A 5943-nucleotide genomic window follows, 5' to 3' on the forward strand; every position below is an offset into this window, starting at 1 on the left:
GACAGGTTCATTTTCATCTAAGGGACTGTGCTGGTGTGTGTGTGTGTGTGTGTGTGTGTGTGTGTGTGTGTGTGTGTGTGTGGCATCACAGTAACTTAAATGAAATCTGAAGTACTTTAATTGAAAAAGAAAATCAGTCATATATACTGTATGTGAGCCAAAGAAGGATATAAACCAGTCATATTTATCTTTTTGTTAAATGATTATTCACGCATTTTTATGAGTAAGTCGACATTTCACACCTGTACTACACCTTCAAAGGATCAAACCACACAACAGTTTTGTTCTACATTGTACATTCATGTTTTTTTAAAGGCATGTTGAAAGAATGAACAAGAACAAGTCATTAAAACCAGTTTAAACGGTGTAGTTAAATTATATGTCCAGTGCAATTTTGATGAAGCTCTCCAATCTGTGGAAGAGAAAATCTCTTAATTAATAACGTACTGTGCAATGGTAACAAACGTCCCCTTGTCCAGTCTCGTTGATGTATTTCCTGTTCAGAGTAGTGTGTGCCACGGACTCGTGTACGGATCTGTCGGTTTACTGTAAAACGTGTGATGTGTGCACCGCAGCACAACACCCTGTGTCACGTGACATCGCTGTGTAGAGCAGAATCATGAATTAGAGACTTTATGGAGACATGTATTATAACAACACGAGAAATAAAGATGAACATTTGTTTTTGTATATGAGACGTGTGGTTCTTTATCATCCTTTCTGAAGCCATCCATCCATCCACCTGTCTGTCTGTCTATCCATCCATCCGCAAATGATCCATCCACCAAATGATCTTTCTGTCAGTCAACACATCCATCCACCAAATGATCCATCTATCAATCCATCCACCACATGATCTATCTATCTATCTATCTATCTATCTATCTATCTATCTATCTATCTATCTATCTATCTATCTATCTATCTGTCTGTCTGTCTGTCTGTCTGTCTGTCTATCTGTCCATCAACAAGTCCATACACCAAATCATCCATCCATCCATCCTTCAATCCATCTATCTGTCCATCAACAAATTCATCCACAAAATTCTCTTATCTGTCTGTCTACACATCCATCCACCAAATGATCCATCCATCAACAAGTCCATCCACCAAATGATCTATCTATCTGTCTGTCTGTCTGTCCATCCACCAAATGATCTATCTATCTGTCTGTCTGTCTGTCCATCCACCAAATGATCCATTTATCCTTCAGTCCATCTATCTGTCCATCAACAAAGTCATCCACAAAATTGTCTGTCTCCACATCCATCTATCTATCCATCCATCAACAAATCCATCCACCAAATGATCTGTCTGTCTGTTCGTCCACCAAATGATCCATTCATCCTTCAGTCCATCTATCTGTCCATCAACAAAGTCATCCACAAAATTATCTATCAGTCTGTCTGTCCATTCACCAACAAATCCATCCACCAAATTATCTATCTTTCAAAAAGGCCTAATGAGCGTACACACTATAACCCATGAGAACAATCATGACATCATGCATGCTTGTGATTAATAACCATCCTCCTGCTCCTCCCATTTCAGTGCTTTCTCTGTCCAAACATCCCCACATCAACTCATTAAGGGCTTTTTAATTAGCCGATTAATTGGATCTGGTGCATTAGAGCAGGTTCTCGGTTTCACTCGAGCCCCAGGGGCAGAGCAACAACAAAACATGTAGATGCGGTCTCCATGTTGCGCTGCCTTTGCAACATGTTGCTTTCTGAATAACAGCGCCTTCCATCCTGCTCCCTCCATCTTTGTTTTTCTGAATAATTTTGGTTTCCTAGGGTCCCTTTTTAAACCCCCTTGAGTTCAGCTTCCACCCTGTAATGGAACCCATGGTCCAAAAATGCTTACTTGTTTTAGTATAAGAGAGGAATTTGTTAAATTTCCGATAATATCCACACAGAGGCGCTGGAGAGTAAAACCATAAGCCATGGAATTGTGTAGCGTATCCTAGGTAGCCTCAAAGTCATTCATAAAATAACAACACACATTTTCAGAACTTTCACTTGTCAAAAGTGATTCCTTGTACTATTCTTTCTGTACTTCTGAACTCTTTTTATGACTCTGTGGTGGCATCAGCCATATTCTATGGAGTTGTTTGTTGGGGAAGCAGCATCACAACAGCAGAGAGGAAAAAACTTAATAAGCTGATTAGGAAGGCTGGATCTGTCCTGGGCTGTGCACTGGACTCAGTGGACGTAGTGGGGGAGAGGAGGATGTTGGCCAAGTTGTCATCCTTAATGGCGAACACCTCCCATCCACTGCAGGAGACAGTAGCAGCACTGGGCAGCTCCTTCAGTGACCAGCTCCTCCATCTGCAGTGTGTTAAGGAGAGATATAGCAGCTCCTTCCTCCATACTGCTGTGAGACTGTACAACCAGCACCTCACCAAGCACAGCACCAGACGCTCCTCACAATAATCAACAATACTGTCCAGATCACTTCTACATCCATAGAAACCCCTCTGAATGGTGCACTGACTATCAGCATCAGTACTTTACAGTGAACTGCTAGCTACACATGGTTAAAATGGCTCTTGTGCAATATACCAACTTACTTTTTTTTCTCTCCGTGCATTCCTCGCATTCCTTCTCCAAGTTTCTGCGGTCTCCATTTTCACCCCCAGTGTGACAAGCGGGTGCGTGACCAGCGCCTTCATGGCTGCAGGAGCGGACAGCTGCTTGCTTGCGCTGGGTTACCTCTACCTCCACCCCTCCCTCCCTTACCCCCCACCCCTGATTGCCCCCCACCCCTGATTACCCCCTTCCCCCCCCCCCCCCAAGTCCCGTGCTTTAAAGTGTATTTGTGTTATTGTGTGCTTATGTGCAGAGGTTTTTAAATGTTCCCACACTGTACTCCTGACAGGAGCATAGTGGGGGGGGGGGGGGGGGGGGTGTGTCTTTTTTCCTCATCTCTCCTCATGTTATTATTGTGTTTCCTTTTCTTTTATCCCTGTCTTCCTGTCCTGTTCCCCCTCTGTAAGGACAGGTTGATGGTCAATTTCACTGGCAACAGTGATAATAAAGGGTTCATTCATTCATTCATTCATTCATTCATTCACTTGTGCAATACGACCTGTGCAATACTTACACGTGCAATTCCACCTTTGTTAACTGTATATCTGCAAACCTGTGAATTTAGCAGAAGAAGAAGAAAGCTTTATTTGTCACATGCACACTTCAAGCACAGTGAGATTCATCCTCTGCATTTAACATATCTGAAGCAGTGAACACACACACACCCGGAGTAGTGGGCAGCCATACTACAGCGCCCGGGGAGCAGCCAGAGAGCTCAAGGGCACTTCAGCCCAAGGCCGCCCCATGTTAACCTAACTGCATGTCTTTGAACTGTGGGGGAAACCGGAGCACCCAGAGGAAACCCATGCAGACACGGGGAGAACATGCAAACTCCACACAGAAAGGCCCTCGGCGGCGGCTAGGCTTGAACCCAGAACCTTCTTGCTGTGAGGCGGCCGTACTAACCACTTACACCACCGTGCAAATTTGTTAATTTTTTATCTCTAAATTTGTAGTTTATTTCTCTTATATCCTTTTTTATCTACTTTTGCACTACTTCACTGCCTTATCTTTTTCTCTTTATATATTTTACCTTTCACTTTTGCTGGAAAGTCCCAGCAAAAGTGAAACGTAAGATGTAAAAGACAGTAGTGAGACCAGCTGTGATGTATGGATTGAAGACCTTAACGAAGAGACAGGAGGCAAAGTTGGAGGTGGCGGAGTTGAGGATGTTAAGGTTTGCGATGGGAGGTTGGACAGGATAAGGAACGAGCACATCAGAGAGACAGCACATGTGGAGAGCTTGGGAATTAAGCTAAGAGAAATGAGACTGAGATGGTATGGGCACATCCTGAGAAGAGATGCAGAGCATGTGGGAAGGAGAATGTTGAAGACGGAGCTGCCAAACAAACGAAAACGGGGAAGGCCAAAGAGGAGGTACATGGTTGTGGTGAGAGAGGACATGAAAGTGGTTGAGAAGGATGCGGAAGACAATGGAGATGAAAGATCCGCTGTGGCGACCCCTAATCGGGAGGAGCCAAAAGAAGAAGAAGAAGAAGATATTTTGCTGCTGCAACAATGTAAATTTCTCCTTGTGGGATAATAAAAGGCTAGCTTATCTTTCGAGGTGTCAGGGTATCTTAGATCAGAGTGCTGCGCATTTGGTATATTTCAAAAAACAAAAAAAAATCCCAAACTAAATCTAGTCAACAAGTTAATAGAGCCCATTTCTCTCTCTCTCTCTCTCTCCTTCTGATTTATATGGTGGTTGACAACTGTTTCGGTGTATTACCGCCACCGCTGGACTGGAGTGTGGAACAGGAGTTGCTTCTTATCTAGAAATTAAATACGTTTTAATAATCCTGTGGGCGGCACGGTGGTGTAGTGGTTAGCACTGTCGCCTCACAGCAAGAAGGTCCGGGTTCGAGCCCCGTGGCCGGCGAGGGCCTTTCTGTGTGGAGTTTGCATGTTCTCCCCGTGTCCGCGTGGGTTTCCTCCGGGTGCTCCGGTTTTCCCCACAGTCCAAAGACATGCAGGTTAGGTTAACTGGTGACTCTAAATTGAGCGTAGGTGTGAATGTGAGTGTGAATGGTTGTCTGTGTCTATGTGTCAGCCCTGTGATGACCTGGCGACTTGTCCAGGGTGTACCCTGCCTTTCGCCCGTAGTCAGCTGGGATAGGCTCCAGCTTGCCTGCGACCCTGTAGAACAGGATAAAGCGGCTACAGATAATGAGATGAGATAATCCTGTGTTTTTCAAAAAAGTAAACAAATAAGATAAAATTTTCCCATTACTTCTTTGTAAGATATTTCTGACATTAAAGGGTGTATTACTGGCCTTGACTTGAGCAATAAAATTCTGTCTCTCTTGATAGTATTTTTGACAATGAATAAGAACATGCTCTACAGTCTCTGGGCTTTGTGATGCACAATACTCGCAGTTACCATCAGCATGCCTACTCATAATAAAGAGAGTACTATTAAGGAGAGGTACTGCAGGTCATTCATACCTACTGCTGTCAGACTGTATATCACCCACAACTTGTAACGTAGCACCAATAACCTGTTTGTCGTTTAATTTGCACTACTTCACCACTACTACCTCTGCCATCTCTCATTGATGCAATTATTATGTGCGATAATATAGGCCCTAAACTATTTTTATGCATACTTATATATATTATTTATGTATATGTGTGTGTATATATACAGAGTCTACCTGTAATGTGCAATTTTTCCGAGCCTCTCAATAAGGCAATTTTTCTATACTTTTTCACGGTAGATAATGCAAATAGCCCTCTGTATTTAATCCTTCGTTTGTCTAATTTTTATTTCAGTTTTATTTGTTATCTGTTTGACATTTTCTTGCTACTGTAACACGTGAATTTCCCCGATGTGGGATGAATAAAGTGAATGTAATCTAATCTAATCTAAGATAGGAGTGCCCAATTCTCAGCCTGGCCAATACCACTTCCTCCTGTCTTGCATTAAGTGAACCAATAGCTCTATGTATTTCAGGCTGAATGTTAAAAAGATGCCTCCCAGAAGACCCATTCTCCCAAAGGTGCTGCCATCTCCCATGCCTTAATGATGCTTTTGACTTCAGCCTTACTCATCTCATCTCATTATCTGTAGCCGCTTCATCCTGTTCTACAGGGTCGCAGGCAAGCTGGAGCCTATCCCAGCTGACTACGGGCGAAAGGCGGGGTTCACCCTGGACAAGTCGCCAGGTCATCACAGGGCTGACACATAGGCCCTGTCCACACGGCAACGGATTCAGGTGACTCCGATACAATTGCTTATCGTTTAGGCCTGGCGTCCACACGGCACCGGTGTTTTGGGTGCCCAAAACGCAATCTTTTTGAGAACGGGTCCCAGAGTGGAAAGATCTGGCAACGTTGCCGTTGCGAAGTC

Source organism: Neoarius graeffei, chromosome 4 (assembly GCF_027579695.1).
Source record: "Neoarius graeffei isolate fNeoGra1 chromosome 4, fNeoGra1.pri, whole genome shotgun sequence".
NCBI classification, from domain to species: Eukaryota; Metazoa; Chordata; class Actinopteri; order Siluriformes; family Ariidae; genus Neoarius; species Neoarius graeffei.